This window comes from Notothenia rossii, assembly GCF_949606895.1.
Source record: "Notothenia rossii genome assembly, chromosome: 9".
NCBI lineage: Eukaryota > Metazoa > Chordata > Actinopteri > Perciformes > Nototheniidae > Notothenia > Notothenia rossii.
The window spans coordinates 19,297,189-19,314,020 of NC_136907.1; the positions used below are offsets into that span (position 1 = coordinate 19,297,189).

The window sequence follows — 16,832 nt, forward strand, 5'->3', positions numbered from 1 at the left end:
TATATTTGTCATCAGCAAACAAACATCAAGGAGGTAGTTTATCCACAAACTGTACATCTCTCTATAACTTCATGTGTTGGGATGTTTGTGTGTTTTTGCGAAACATATACAACTCCAATTTTCAGTATCTGAAATGGCATTAGCTTACTTTTTTTTTCTTATTTCTATTTTATTTATTTTATGCATCGGCCCCAGGTGTTGGAGGTTTTACAAACTGGGGTTACAGCCTGTTTAAGCAGTCAATTAGTGTGCAATAAAAGAGAGAAAATATGCATTCCAATAAAAAGTACCATGGACGATTACTTTAGGTATGTTAACAAGAATAACGATGTTTGTAATTATCAGATTATTCTTCCATCCATGTTTACAGTACTGCCATCATCTCATCCTAGTTTCCGTTTGCTAATTCTCAATGTTTCTGTCGGTATGCTCCACTCTCTCCCTGCTTAGTAATCCACTGTGCCTGTGATGAGTCAGATACAGATTCGATAGACTACGACACACACACATTTACAGTATAGCACACACACACACACACACACACACACACACACACACACACACACACACACACACACACACACACACACACACACACACACACACACACACACACACACACACACACACACACACACACACACACACACACACACACACACACACACACACACACACACACACACACACACACACACACACACACACACACACACACACACACACACACACACACACACACACACACACAATCGTTGCTGGTGAATAATGCATAAGGTTTGCCTCGGAGCGGGGCTTTAATATGAGATCTACATAAATCAAAGAGCATGTTTCTCTGATGAGGAGCTGTATGTTCTGCGCTGCACTTGGACTTTTACAACCTTTTTAATGCATCTTCCTGAAGATATAGGATTAGGAAAACATTGGAAATGAGTTAGATAAGTTTGAAATGGAAGCATGCAGCACCACCCCCTTCCTGTCCTCGGATAGAAGTTTATCAGCTTTATGTCTTTTTTTGCATCACATGAATTTCAAATCAGAGCTGTTTCTTAAGTTCCAACATATTTTCATGGCTTTTGTTGAACGTTGGATGTCAATTGGCACATTTCTGAATAAACTAAGTTTTGGTACAAACATATGCAACTATTCATAAAAAAAACAAAAACCTTTTTCATTAGATATTTGCCTTTTTTTGATCAGGAAGGTTGTTGCGTTTTGATTTGGATGGACAGTGCTTGTGCTTTCTACTCAAAAATGGTTGGCTAGCATCTGATAATATATGCTCCCTTTTTTCTGTGGATTCAAGACAGGGCCTTTATAGGGTATGAAACTGTAACTTTGAGACAGTGGAAGCCAACACATTTTATTTTTTCTCACATACAACAACCTGCAGACTGTGTGGAATGCTAAACATGTAAAAAGTACATTACATGAAAATCCTAAGGCTAAAGCAAAAGCAGTAATTTGGAGAGCCCGTACTTCTTAGTCAGGGTCACAGACTTAAAGAGCTCAGGGCGGTAAAGTCATTATAAGTTAATAGAATACTCATAAATTAAAAATGAAGGGTTAAAATGTTCCCAATTAGGGTTGTGCAACATTTGGAGCATAGTTACTCTCATTTGACCCTGTTTAGGATTTTCTATAAAGCTGTCAAATAGGGCAGTGTCTGCAGCTGGTGTCTCTGTCTCTGAAGGTCCGTTTCCAACGAGATTGTTATGACATTGAATGATTTTCTTTTTTTTTTATATACTGTATAAGACACAATTTCCAAGCAATCCAATGAGTCCGCACAAGAGTAGTGTGAAACAAAGTAATGGGCCTGTATGGTGTAATGATATGTTTGAGTTAATCACTAAGCGTTTGAGGTGTGACTGTTATCTTAGTGTGATAATATATGCAGTTCATGTCTGTTATTTGTCGTACAGGTGTGTCTGTGTCTGTGTCTGTGTGTGTGTGTGTGTGTGTGTGTGTGTGTGTGTGTGTGTGTGTGTGTGTGTGTTTGAATTTCCTTGCCTCTGTCTCCAGAGATCTACAGCTCGTAGGCCGTACTTCCTGCTTCTCATCATGTTAAATAGGCTCGTCCTAGCAGCGAAGACTGCCGAGGGCTCTCAGATTGAAACAGATTGAAGTGGCTGCACCTCATGTACATGGCGGTCCAGAGTCGGTGTGGTAATGAGGAAAGAGAGGGGAAAGTGATGTATTTGCTGCCCTTCCTTCCAGGTCCTTCCACTCCAGTGAACCAGGCCTTTGCAGCAGCCAGACAAAATGGCCTGGAGTTGGAAAGGATCAGATGCAACAGTGAAACTTCTGTAGTGTTAAGATTTGAGTGTCAGCTTTCTGGTTTTTCATCAAAAACTGGGTAAAATTATACTGCACAAAGGGCTGGGGGTTTGTTCCCATTGTGCGTAGACTCTATTTGGAACGTGGAAGCACAGTTTGCTTCATACTGATAACAAAACATGGTTAATATATCATATATTCAAGTTTTGGTCCAATTTTATCACTGCTAATAATTATAATAATAATAATAATAACTTAAACGTATGTAACTTCATAAACCAAATGCACTGCTGTTTGAATTACCATTAAGGTATTTAAATTAAGAAATTAATAGTGCCCAAAACGTTTTAATAGTTATTGTTTAATTCTTGTTTTAGTTAAGCATTTACAATTTAAATTGAAATACTACTTAAGAATGCAAACATTCTATATCATCACATGTTTGCGAATCTGAAGCACTATTAACATTATATTACCCATACATACCCATACATTCTGAGCTTATGAAGTGCTCTTTAAGCAAGAAAAAACATTGTTTTATACATAGAAACATAAACTGGGGACATAAAATGGACAGATTTTAAATTTGAAGCATCATGGATGAGCAAAGTGAAAAACAATTCATCAGATGTTTACATACTTTACTTATTATTACATTGCATGTTACTTGTTAGACATTTTTATCCAAAGTGACTTACATACTCAATACTGTGGGCAATCCCCACAGGAGCAATTTGGGGTGAAGTGTCTTGCCCAGGGGCACAATGACATGCTGACTGCAATGGGGCTCCCCACACCAACGCACAAGTCCAACGCACTAGTCCACTGCGCCACACGCCCCCCTATGAAAAACATCCTTATTAAAGAAATGTGCAGGTATAAAGATATTCCTCAGGAGAACTACAAATCTGCCATTACATATTGCTGCTGAGATCACCAAAACATTATACCTGAAACAACATCACGTGGAGCTGTATTCTTACTGCAGCAAATGTTCTTCCTGTGAAAGGTTAGCTATGTTATTGTAATGGTCCCAGGGGGGTAGATAGAGGAGAAAGGAAGGATACCGGGGAGGAGATAGACATTCAGTCAGGGAAACAGGAAAATAACAGTTTTTTAACACAGACATGGACAAAATGCACTATACTTTTGATACATTGTCGAAATATCAAGATGCTTTCTGCTTTTGTATCATTACAAAAACTCAGAAGGCCTACTTAAGCTTCAAACTTTTACTCAAACGTTTAGATTTAAATTAGATTGTATCGCACAATTCTCTAAAAAGAGAAAAATTAAACAAAATGAAGAGCAGTTGTATCAAATCAACAAAATAATCTTATTTAAGAAATGTTAGGAACATTTTCCACTCCTTTCAGACATTATTCTGTATACACAGTACATATTCAAAGCCTTTAAAAGCAGTAGTTTGACTTACAGAATGCCATTATTCTGACTGATAAGAGTTAACTTTGTTACCGCAGAGCACTTTTACAGGACAAACAACCAGGGACGGTCCACCTGGCAGCAGAGATTAATCAAGGGGAGAAAATGATAAAAAAAGCTCCAAACTCTTTCCATTTTCTGTACCTGGTTCCTCACTGGAGCCGGTACTCAAAGTGAGGTGAACTGTTGTGACTGCGTGACACGGCTCACTGCTCCAGGGAGACAGATCCGAAGCCCACAGGAGGAGGGTTGTAGCGGCTCCACACTGTGCTGTTGAACCAAGAGCCTTTGCCTCCCGGAGTCCCAGAAGAGGTCAACTCGAGGCCGGCAGTGCCAACAACGCTGACTATGTGTTCTCAAGGGGGAGGATTGACCTTCCCCTATTCACCCACACAATCAGCACTCACCAACTCCCTAAAAGACCACTGCCCCGTGCTGTTTATTCATGTTTTCTGATTTACGGAATACAGATTTCTGCAGGAAATGTTGCAAGGTCATAGTGATGTTGCTGAATTTGAAGTTTGAGCTCCTCTAATATTTTAGACTCAATTAGAAATATAGAATATTTTAGGTGGGTTTTTTGGACTGGGTATTTAGTATATGTTTGGCAGTCAAACGGCTAAAGGAAAGCTGACCCAAAATTATATTTGTTAGTAGTTCTTATGGCATTTAGTCATGTAGTCTTTTTGCCATATGAATGTTTTGAATATGAATGTTAGTCATGTAGTCTTTTTGACATATGAATGTTTTACTCCTGCCCACCAAAAGATTGAAATGGTCTATACATCCCATCGGACAAACCGGACACATGCAACTTTCACACACATGCTCTGAAAGTAACACTGAATATATAATAAGATGTGGCATGATGAAGAAAATATATAAACCAAAACACTGATAACTACCTTTTGGCCCCTTAATAATATACAACCAGTTGATTTAGTGGGAATGCTGTTAACAGCATTCCAACTAACTGTTGTTCTACGCGCGAAAAGTTTATTATTCCGCCGACTTATTTTGCCGCGCTTCTCCTTCCTCTCCTCTTCATCGCAGAAACTCCGTTCGAACATCAAAACGTTCAGCTCGGTCGGGAATCGATGGCTATTACTTTTCTCATTCATAACTTTCATAATTCCAGAGATACATCCCATAATACATCACATTTTTAACCATTGAAGTCAATGGAGAAATTCTTCAACTTCAACAAATCTTCATGCGACTTCAACTGCTAACTGTTCATTCGTACTTTCACTCAGAAACCTCATTCTAACTTTAAAATGTTACACATCTATCTGACATTGTTCGTGTAAAACAACTTTTAAATCTGATTCTTACTTTTAGAGATATTAAACATTGTTCATACCTTGTTTTAGAGGTTTTCTTCCGATTTTAACATTAACTAGAGTGCGTGATGTCACAGCTAGAGGGTAGAAAATCTTGAAATTTGCATTCATATATATTTTTAAAACTGCCATAATTCCCAAACCCTACATTCCTGAGACATAATTTATCATGACAAACTTAGGAAAACATCTCGTAGCTTGAAAAATGACAAATAATTAAGCAAAAAATAATTAAACAAAATGCCTCTTTAGGGCATGAAGTGACAACAACGTTCAACATGCCGCCATTAAACCCCATTGTAATTTCAGGCAGATATTTCCTCACGGCAGCAGCCGCACACCTTTAGTTAAACTGCCAAAAAGGCCACATTATTAACCCGAAACTACACAAAAATTACACTTCAGATACTCAACTTCCTTGACATGCTTCACGTTTTGAAATTTCACAGATATCTCTTACGGTTCTTCCACAAAACGTTCACATGTAAGAGGTTCGTCTCTCATTCAGAACAATGGAAACCTTTGATCTCTGGACGCCTTGTTAGCTCAAATATAAACACCTGTGTCATGGAACACGATGATGTCATCGCTCCAACTGACATGCTCAGAGCAGCAGACTTCAGATAGCAGTGTGCTAACAGTCCAGCCGTGAACACATCAATGGGACAGTTTTGAGATTTCATAAAAAGCCGTTGCCATGGCAACACAATGCTCGCCATGAAACACGGTTTTCTTATAACTTCAGTGAAACTGCTCCAAACGCCCCAAAACTTCACAGGTTTGGTAACGATGCAGCCATCAACGCATCTAAGCGTATTATGGGGTGTCCTCAAATGCCGTTGCCATGGCGACAGATCATTCGCCATCAAGTCAGTTCAGAAGTTTGCAGTTCAAATATTCTGCTGCTTTTCCAAGCCTTTTTACTTTATTTTTTTTCTCTTATCACACATTCAAGCCCCCAATGTTCATGTATCATTTTAATCTAAATTCTTAACTTTCTTCTTACACATTTAATTTCAATCTAAATTCTTCACTTTCTTCTTACACATTACATTCCAGCATAGCAGTTTAGCGTCACATTTTCAGCATAAAGCATTCCCACTAGCAATTTCTTCAGGAATTGCATTCTCTAGTTTGTTCTGGTGTGGCTCTCTTTTCAGTGTAAGCTCATTGTATACCAGTATACCGTCCTCAACAGCATATCAGCAAACTTCTCATAACCTTTACTCTGACATAACAGTGGAGGCTTTGATACGATTCACAATGTCAGGACGGGAGATGAACTCGGAGCTGCTGAAATGTTTACTTCCTTCAGTAATCTGAGAGAGGAGTGCCAAACTTTATTTAGGGCTCAGAGACAAAAGCACACACGCAACTATGTCAGTATCTGTTTCACTGACTGTGTGTGCGTGTTGTGGTGGTTTATAGGGCACAGATATGGGCCTAAGCAGTGCAGCAGCAGTCAGTATTATCTTCTAACTATAGCCTCAGTTGCTCTTTACTTAGCTGAACATTTAGAGTTTTGACACCATCCTTTTGAGTCATCACTGCCAGTTGTAATCTTACAATTTTTATAAATGTTTACATACATAAATGCGACACATGTAGGATTGTTAGAACAAGGTGTTTGCTTCCCATTATGGGAATTTCAAAGAGTACTACGTTCTACATGGCTGTATACTCTGACACAGAGTACATAGCAAATATCCAGTGATATTGGACCACTCAAGGGTCATCTATTTAGTTATGTAGGTTCTACAGAGAGCTACAAATCATCTGACATCATTTTTGATGATATGATCAGTTGTACTTTTCAGTATTGACCAATTCTCAGGAGTCAGCATTTCACTATAATATAGGTCTTTGAATTCTAAAACGTTTGAAACCCAATTTCTTGATAAAGGAAACCTAAGCAATTATTTCTGTTTGTCTGGGGGGGTGGGGTGGGAAGGACATGCTACTATATAAGACCATTCTAACTTTTTGCAGATTGCAGTTCAGTCATAATGCATTTGAAGACTTTCGATAGATAAACATCCCTGGCTCTGATGTTGATTGCCAGTGATGGCGACAGGAGAAAGAGCAGTAATTTTCCCTCTGATTGCAGCCTGCCTTCCTCAGAGGCAACATTGACAAGATTTCTCACAGCTATTCAGGTTTCAATCATAGAATAAAGGGGATGGGTAAAAATAATTCAAACAAAGAGAAGATGAAGAGGCTTCTGCTGCTGTTGATGAGGATGAGGATGATGATGATGAGGATGGTGATGATGATGATGATGATGATGATGATGATGATGATGATGATGATGATGATGATGATGATGATGATGATGATGATGATGATGCATTTGGCTACAGCCAAAAAAGGAACCCAAATGACCATGTTTTTTCTTTATTGGTTGCCATATTATATTAGAATGATTACACTGACCTGTAATATTTTTTATTGGACCTTGGTTTTCTGTATCATCCTCAGTCATGAACCGTCTGACTTATTCTGCATCTTAGTTGAGGAAGCAAGATGACTTTGAGGTTGTCGAACTTCACCCGTGAAATAATGTATGTAAAACATTTATATAACTTTAGTTCATCATTTCATTTTCATCAGTGTTCTGCGATCCTTCTAAAAGGCTTGTCTTTGTCATATTCAGATTTTAGGGGGGTTTTCTAATTGTTTACATTTTAGGGTGTTATTTTTGGAGTTCTGACCATCACTCTGAAAAATAAAGTGAAGATTTAAGGACTCAAGTCGCAAATCTGGAGATTAGCCACCATTGACTCGTGAATTATCGGGAAGCCTCATTTGGGAGCTGTTGGTCTTGACTTTGGACTTCAACTTTATATCCAAGACCTGAGAATATATTAAGTGCTACGTGCACAAAATTACTTCTTCATCCACCACCACTGGGTGTGTACAGAAAATGCAATGCATTAAAACACAAGCCTTCACCCATGTTAGAAATTGTGGACTTGTTATTTCAATGGTAATGTTTTTTCAACTTTGTTCAACTATGTGGATGTTTACAGCTTTGAAACAAAAATCAGCAACTCTTAATCATCATCTCTTCAATTTGAATTCAGTTCCAGAATCCTCTCTCCCTGATTTAGTCCAAATCAGCGTCCAAACTGTCTATTGTTGCTTCTCGCCAACAGAATGTAGAATTGGCTGCTGGTGACATTAAATCCTATGCTATTGATGAGGTTGGAGTTACTGGCTCTCATTGGGGACAATTACATTTCAGTACCTCCAGCAGCCTTTACTGAAAGGTCAACAGAGAGAGGGATGGAAGAAAGAGCCATGAGGGAGACAGAGGGAGAAAAGAAGTCGACCCGAGACCGGCGGCAGGCTGTTTCCACAGTTCACGTACGATTCATTATGCAATATGAAAGGAATGATGAGAGTGGGACAATAAACGTGCAATGCATTTCGGAAATGTGAAATGGAGTTACAGTCAAAGACTCTATTTACATTTGAGGCAGAGGCTGCTTACTTCCTGACTTCAGTGCTCAGGGAATGACTAATAAAGCTCAACTTCAAAATGTCATAGTGCCTAATGGGGAAATTAGATTGCTGCAAGGCAACCAACAAAATGCATAATTACAAAACATGAAGAGATAAAAACAGCAGAACATACAGCCGTGACAAAGAACGGTCGCCAGCTGAGAGATATTTGAATGTTGCTGTGAAAATATTTAATTTTGATCCTGCTGTGTAATGCCCAGAGAAGAACATCCTGGGGGGTTATGAGACAGATTAAAATGAATTAAATGCAGATATGTTCATCTCCCACTGTGTCCCACGGTAATTAGGCTTATTGGTGAATGGTGACTGTGCTCTTAATTGCCTGCAAAAAGTCAAAGAAAAAACGACGAAGGCATGACTATAATCATAATAATTAAGTCCTAATATAAACCCCCTACAAAAGACATAATATAAAGAAAAATACAGAAGCAATCTTTGGGCAAACTTATTACCATAATTTAATTGTCACTGGTATATTCAACATAAATCAATTCCAAAGAATTGTCCCTTGGCAAGACCTTACAACACAAGACATACATATTACACCATACTCAACTAGTAACATTTAAAAAATACATCTTTCTAAATCTAAATCATTGTTATTGTAATGTTATCAGCTCTCTTAAGAAGCCAAGAGAAAGAAAATTTGCCCCCATTTTAAAGTGTACTTAATGTAAGTGCTTTATCGTGGTGTTCAAATACGCCAGCAGCAGTGAACAATACTGCTGTCATTATTTTCATATCTACAGGGCCTAAACACAATCTCAACTAAAACTCACGACTTAGTTGTTAAAAGATTAATTGTTGAAAATACTATTTATAGACATTGGATTATATTACCAATCCAAAGACTACTAGTGTTGTTAGTTAGTGCCGTCCACAGTTTGATTTATTGAGTGAAGCTCATCAGGGTTTTCCTTCAATCCGACTCTTCAGGTGGAAAAAACAAGTGGTCTGGTTTCATCAGCAGTAATCAATATGGCCTTGTGTCCTTCTCCCTATATAGAAAAAGATTTTCTATGTAGGACAGATAGTTTGCTGGATTCGACCAACAAATGATCTCAGATTAGAACAGCTTCAAACAGACAAGGACTCATCAGTGAAATCACCAGCCGAAGTGATTGGTTCTGGTAAAAGTCTGCAGAAAGTTTCCCCTCTTGTAACTCAAACTTGCCTCGAACCGAGCATTTAATGATCAAAAAGGACAAACTAATCAAGCATTGTGAACTATTCTTGAAGTGTAATTACCTCGGCTACCATCAAAAACATAGTCACAAAGACTTCAACCATTAGTCCGTCCAACAGCATTGTGTCATGAAGTCGATTTTAATTAATATCCTGCATTAATCAGTCCTCTGCTTGATATAATAAAATCAGCACATGCAAAAATTCCGGGACACAAAACATGCTCATGTTACCAAGTACACCAAACATTTAGAAGTGTCCTCATCTGCACTTTTGACTCCTCTTTAAACTTATTTGAGAAGCAATCTACCCTGTTTAGTCCAAAACTTATATTTAGTAACATTTATTAAAAGATCAGCAACATTATTATTCAAAACCTTGATTAATCCTTATTTACAAAATGAGATTATTAATACATTTGTAACCAAGTAGTGTCTTTCTTTATAACAATATTATAAACATAATACTTTTAGGCTAGAAACAAGCTATGGGGTTTTATAACATTTTCTAGAATAAACAGCAAGTCCATACATATAAAAATGTGATCTTGACTTAAATATAATACTTTAATATTAATAAGATTCCTAATTATGAGCATGAAATGTGCTCAGGTCTAGCAGAACGAGACCATCGAGTACACTCAGTATTGATTGGTCACTAGAGATCTATTTTGATGGTCCTCACAATTGTCATTTGTTCACAGAAATGTGTTCATCTGAATGCCAGAAACTTTGTTAACACTTACTTGATCTCCAAAAGTGAGAGTCCTAACTTTAATTGTTTTGACAGTTTAGTTTGACATGACTTTGTTTGAGAGGGAGTCTGTTGAAATGGATTTGTTCTTCCTCTTAGTCAGAGTCAAGTGACTGACTGCATTTTTTTCCCTCCAAGTTGGAATAGGGTCAGGGGAAGTTCAGATCTAAAAAGGCATGAAACTGTGTTGAACATTTAACGCACATACAGTAACGATCCATCCATCCCACGGTCTGCAGTAGTCTGAACAGTATTGAGTCTGATATTGATGGCGTTGGATGAATAAAGTGTATCACTGTAGAAAAGTGAGTTCTGCTCGGGGCTAGTGTTTGATCATTCACAAAACACACGCATATACAAACAAACGCTCTGCTAATGAGGCATCGGGTTGCTAATGTTAGAGATGAAATGATTGGGACCTGAAGTCATTAGTTTGAACCTGACAGACTGAAACTTCACCCCCCCCTTTCCATAATTGCTGCAGCTGACATACCCTTGAGCAAGGTCATTCACACCCGCATATGACATAATGAGGTGTGTGCAAATAACCAAGGAAATGCTAAACCACCTCCAAGTTCTCTCAGTTAACCTTTTCTAATCAGTCTTAATCAGCTATCTGTGTGACGGGGTTCTATTTGTCCATTCGAAAACACTGGCAGAGTTGGTTGGTTTAAGCTCCAAAACTTTAATTGAATTAAACAAAATAAACGTCCAAATCAGGCCGTCCATCACTCAAGGAGAGTAAACGTGTTCTACTGTTGCCTACTGTTGCCTTCACTGCAACATGAACACTTCAAGGGCAGGGTTTTGCTTTGAATCGTTCGTCATGTAATCAGGCAAATGTTCTCCAGAGAGAAGATGGACAGAACTACTTTTCCGTCGACTGAAAATGACTAATCAATATGTCACTTACTACTGATCGGTAAAGGCTAACATGAACACAGTGGGTTTGAGGCAAGAACAATGGTGGGAAAAAAGCAATCCAGTGCTCTTCAATGTAGAACAATTAAAAAATCTAAAGCTACACCAAGTAGAAAAGTGTCAATTTTCTGAGATGCATCAACGTCATCGACCAGCACTATGGTGTTGTGTCTGCGCTTTTATTACACTCCAAAATATATCTCAGTTTCACAGGGTCACACTCTTGCTGTTTGGTGTCATGCTTCGCGGGTTACTGTCGGGGTTGTATCAGCCTCCCTTTTATGTAGGGTGTATTTCAAGAAATAAGCTTCAGGCAGCACATTTTCGCTTTGCTGGTGAGGTAAGGCTCAAGAGTCTTACTCAGCAGCATTTCAAGAGGTGATTTGGCGATACAAGACCCTTGAGCCTCCTCATACGAGGCAACCTTCATGACTTCCGGGGAACCTGACTGATAGCCTTGTTGGGGGGGGGGGAGTCTAGCATCTTCTTAATGGCTTGTTTTTCTCTGTGAAGATGGAGGCAAAGTTCAGAAGAAAACTAAGGAAAGAGGGTAAAGTGAGAGGCAGAGGGCAGAAAGACAGAAGGAAAAGGACAACGGGCAAAGTGGAGAGAGTTAAAAAGCTTTAGAAGTAACAAAGAGGCAAGGCAAGATTTAGTAGGAAATACAAAGCAAGAGATTATTCAAAGGGAGTGGGTAAGTGATTCTAAAGAGACTTAAAGTGGTAGCCTATAAAGAACAGAAGAAGAGCAAAGGAGAGGGAAGGTCAGAGTTTCTTTGAAGTGGTGTTGGGCTCCAGGAGGAGCACAAAGCTCTGTAGCCTTACTCGTAATGGAGTGTTCCGGTGCTGTTTTGTGTTGTTGTTAGACAATGTTTAAAGCATGTGAACAATAGCCAAATAGCGCAGAATAACAAGGATCAAACAAAGCCAAGCTCTCTCCTATCCTTAAAAGAAGATAATTTGATCAAATATGTGATTTATACTTCAGTGTTGAAGCTGCATTTCTGAATATATCCTAAGTTTATAGTAGACTGTGAAGGGATGTGGTTTTGTGGTTTGACACATAGTGTATTTACTGTTTGGTTCAGTGTTGTTTTTATCAAACTGGTTTTCAGCAGTAGACAGCTTTTTTACAAACACAAGTTCTGATCAATGTTAGAAGTTTTTAAACCTGATTTGTTGCCCTTTTGCAGACTTTGAAAGTCATCTGTGGAAGTATAAAACATTGGAAATGGTTCTGTTGTCTCTTCGGCGTAGAAAGCAGAAGCCTGTTTGATGAGCTCCTGTCAGCGTTGTGTTTTTTTTTTATGCTGATAATAACTGTCTGTCTTTTGGCGTGCTGTGAGGATCAATATTAGCATGACTCATCAAGCTGTTAATATGTCCAACCAGCAGGAAGAACAGCAATGTTTTTGTACTTCACACCAGGTGGTCCAGTCAGAAAGAACTCATGTCTCTGAGTCAATGAAAAAACTCAGGTTGAGGGAAATCATAATTTGGAAAAAACCAGGTGCTTCTATTACTGCCTCTGTAGAAAAGCCATGCTGTCTCAATCCCCTTATCTCTCTTTTTGACTTATGTTGCTTACCATTAACAAAGCCATTACAAAAGACAGGATTTAGTGTTTGTGCTACTAATTCATAAATCTACAGGACTAAACTAATATAGATATTAAAATATCACAGATCATGTATTTCACAGCAAGAGGTTCATTTGTTATTTACAGCCCTTACGAGTGTTTTTCAATAGGATAGATGGATGTGTTTTGATCGTTTTAAGTGTACTTTTGCTTTACCAACAGGTTTGACTGTGTGGATCTGTTTGAGAGAGAGTATGTGTCTGCTCTGTGGCATTGTGTTTATGTATGACTTCCCAGGCATTCAGTAAAGTCCCATAAGGTAGAGATCGAATGGTAGGGGTGGCAGATAAAGCTGACAACTTCCAGCTATACCCGCCCTGACTATTTTTCATATTGGGGATTGAACGGAGTGTCTGAGAGTGCACACACACCATCACCACACAACCCAGCAGACTGAACTGAAGGGAACAGGGCTGCCAAGAATATTTGGCATGCATAGCCTACACATTTCAGACATATGATAAAATGATATTGAAGAAAATGTATTAAAATGGGAAGGAAATTTAAATCTTGGCTCTCCAGGAACAGAATATGAACAAATTGTCCATCTGTATATTTTCCATTAAAAAATAAATGTATTACTGCACTGCCACATGGCCATGCAATCCATAGCGACAACAGATATAAATATATGAATATCATAACAGGTGGACGGATTGGATATGTATCCACTCCACTCTCAATTGGCTCCCTTCGATGTGAATAATAGTTAAAGAAAATGGCCGTCTATTTCTCCAATTCCACACTTGAGGACGAAAAGAAAGATGACAGGCCTAAATAAAGCACCACCATATATCAGTAAATCTTGCTTATCTACTTTCATATTAACCCTAATACATCCAGATGAGCGTTAACAAGCAAAGTCCGCTCTTCTGCCCACATTAGCACTGAGACTATTTGTATGTTTTTCCTTCGTGCCTCCTATTGGAGGTGCGCACCAAACTCTTTTTTATTTTACTCATAGATATTTGATGGCAAGCAAGAAATAACAAGGGCGCTGTTTTCTTTTTAAGTTAAAAGAAAATCACACATAATAACATGCCGCTGCAGTTCAGGACACTTATATGAATCAGTAAGACCTTCTATTTATCCTATTTTTGAAAATGCACCGTATAATGGTCAAGCTTGCACCGGAGAGTTGCACATGTTTGTTCAAAACTACCATTTGTGATCCTTCAAAGGTTTGCATACATGCTGAAATAACATCAGTTACATCAAAATATGGAGTATGTGTTCATTAAAACAAAACCAAAGAGATACACTGATTGAATTTTCTCGTTTTTATCCTGACTGGCTTTGGTTGGGTTCGATATGTATCCAGAAAGTTGAAAGGCTGTATAGGAGAAACTGTTTTTAAAAAAAAGTCACGATACAGTAGATGTAAAAACTTGAATGTGAGTTAGCTGGTCTTGTCTCTATCTGTGTGTGTCTGTCCCGTCTGCCTTGCAGACATCGAGGTCCCTTTGATGGGGCTCGTGCCTTGAAGACAAGGCTATTCAATCTAAGCAACCCTGACATTCAATGAAAGTTTGTGCATCGTAATTTTTTACATGATGCAGAGAAGGGCAAACATTTTATTGAAGGCCTCTTCAATGCGATCTGGAGATAAGGGCAAGACTTCATTTAAACTGTCTCTTCCCAAGAAAGACAAGGGGGGGAGACGTAGATCAAAGAGAGGGCTGCGATTTTAAATGTAATATTATAATCTGTGTTCTTGTTTTGACTTGAACCATCACCTGTATACATCACCTGAGATCATTGTTTCTACATGATATACAGTTGTTCAGCTTGTTCTGAAGGCATACATTACAAAGTGTTTCTTATACAGAGCAACTGCTGCTACTAATAAAGCATGCTAACACTTTTGTGTATTTTCATGAAATAAAGTATGACATATTATTAAAATAAATCACAGGCTTATTCTGAAAATCCATCGGACATTCTGCAGCTAAATAGCAGAACTCCCTTTTCCTGTCACCACGAGTCCACGACATAGTAATGCAAAGGATTTTAATAGACTAGGATATATATTGTGTTTGACTGACATAGTTATTTCAGACATACAGCCAAAGGAATGCAATATAGGTAGGTCAATATAGCACACATTGAGACATTTATTGCCCACTTAATCAGTACTGCTGCAGCACATGACTGCATCCTCACACATATTAAACTAAATGCTGCTTTGGACGGACGTGGCTGTGACAGTGACCGAACCGCAAGTCTGTCTCCTATAAAACTTCCTCACAAAGCTGCTCTAAGAACCATAAAAACAATAACTGTTTCCAATTAGCCCACAGTAATTACTTAATAATCAGGAGATAATTTCACCACTTTGACTACTGTCACAATTTATTCATAACAGTGTGTGTGTGTGTGTGTGTGTGTGTGTGTGTGTGTGTGTGTGTGTGTGTGTGTGTGTGTGTGTGTGTGTGTGTGTGTGTGTGTGTGTGTGTGTGTGTGTGTGTGTGTGTGTGTGTGTGTGTGTGTGTGTATTTGTGTGCCATATTATTATGGGGACTTAATGTCCTTACAATGTAAACCAATGGTGAATAGTGTAAGAAAGTTTGGACATTTTGCTCTTTCTTGCAGCTTTTTCGAACCACAAACATTTAAACAGTGTAACCTACGAGCAATGCGATGTGTTTGTGAATTCAGGAACGCTCATGGCATCTTGTGTACAATCCCCACTCCTCAATGTGTCTCTTATGCAGCACACTGAGCCTCCAGGCTTCTGTATTCACACGTCAATCACTGCCGCTGTGAAGACCTTGATACTGCCTGCCATCAGCCTCCGAAGGCTACGCAGTCCCTCCCAGATGAAGATGAAGTTAAAAAGAAATCTATCGGCCTGTGACACTGACATGTGGCAGCCTCAGGCACAGGGAGCTTAGATGGAGTCTCTTAAAATATTTTCTAACCTGCTCTTGTTACTGTTCTAAAGCATTTCATTACGAGTAAATACAACAATTTGCGTCCTAACGGCCTCTTGGAATTTGAGAGGATTTTTTATTTATCACCTGGTCAGAATATGTGTAAGGAGACCATTGTTGCTCAGCCAAAGCATCACTTTCACTAAATATAAAAACGATCACAAGTCTTAGGAGTTGAGTTGCATTTGCTGATAATATTTTGACTTGATGATATATAAATGCCATTCGTCTTTTGGCAATTTACCTTGCAGAGGTAGCTGATTTCTCGTACCTAAAATGCACAATTTCTACATTACTATGAACATAGACATGCAATATATGAATATGTACTTTTTTAAATAGTAATATTACATCCTATTAACAAGTTTACTGTCATGCTAGCATCTCCAATAAGTACTTTGGGCTAAGTGATAACGGTTGGCATGTTCAAGCAATGCTAACATGGTGATATTAATGTAAACTGGTTTATTGACTACAGTATGTTCACCATGTTAGTGTAGTGTGTAAACATGCTTACATTTTTATTAGCACACACATTTGGTCTATAAAATACTACTTCACAGAGATGGCTGAATGTGATGGACAGTTTACGTTGTAGAATTGCTGCTAAACAAAAGTAATGGGTCTGCATTTGTGAAAGGTTTATTGAAGATTGTACCAAAGAGGGTTTTTAAAAAGATCTCTTCTTTCTGTCCGCACTGTAATGTGAAGCCAGTCTTTTCCAAATGATACCTTGGAGAGCATTTTTCCAACAGCTTAGAATGTGAAAGTGATGGCTTAAAGTGGATGTAATAACCAAACAAAGAGAAAA

At 38.5% G+C, this 16,832-nt stretch overlaps 1 protein-coding gene across 1 annotated transcript in view; it reads left to right on the forward strand.

The window, feature by feature from the left end:
- sgcd (sarcoglycan, delta (dystrophin-associated glycoprotein)) overlaps positions 1–16,832 on the forward strand; it is a 125,302-nt gene that overhangs the window by 29,309 nt on the left and 79,161 nt on the right. The window lies entirely within an intron of this gene.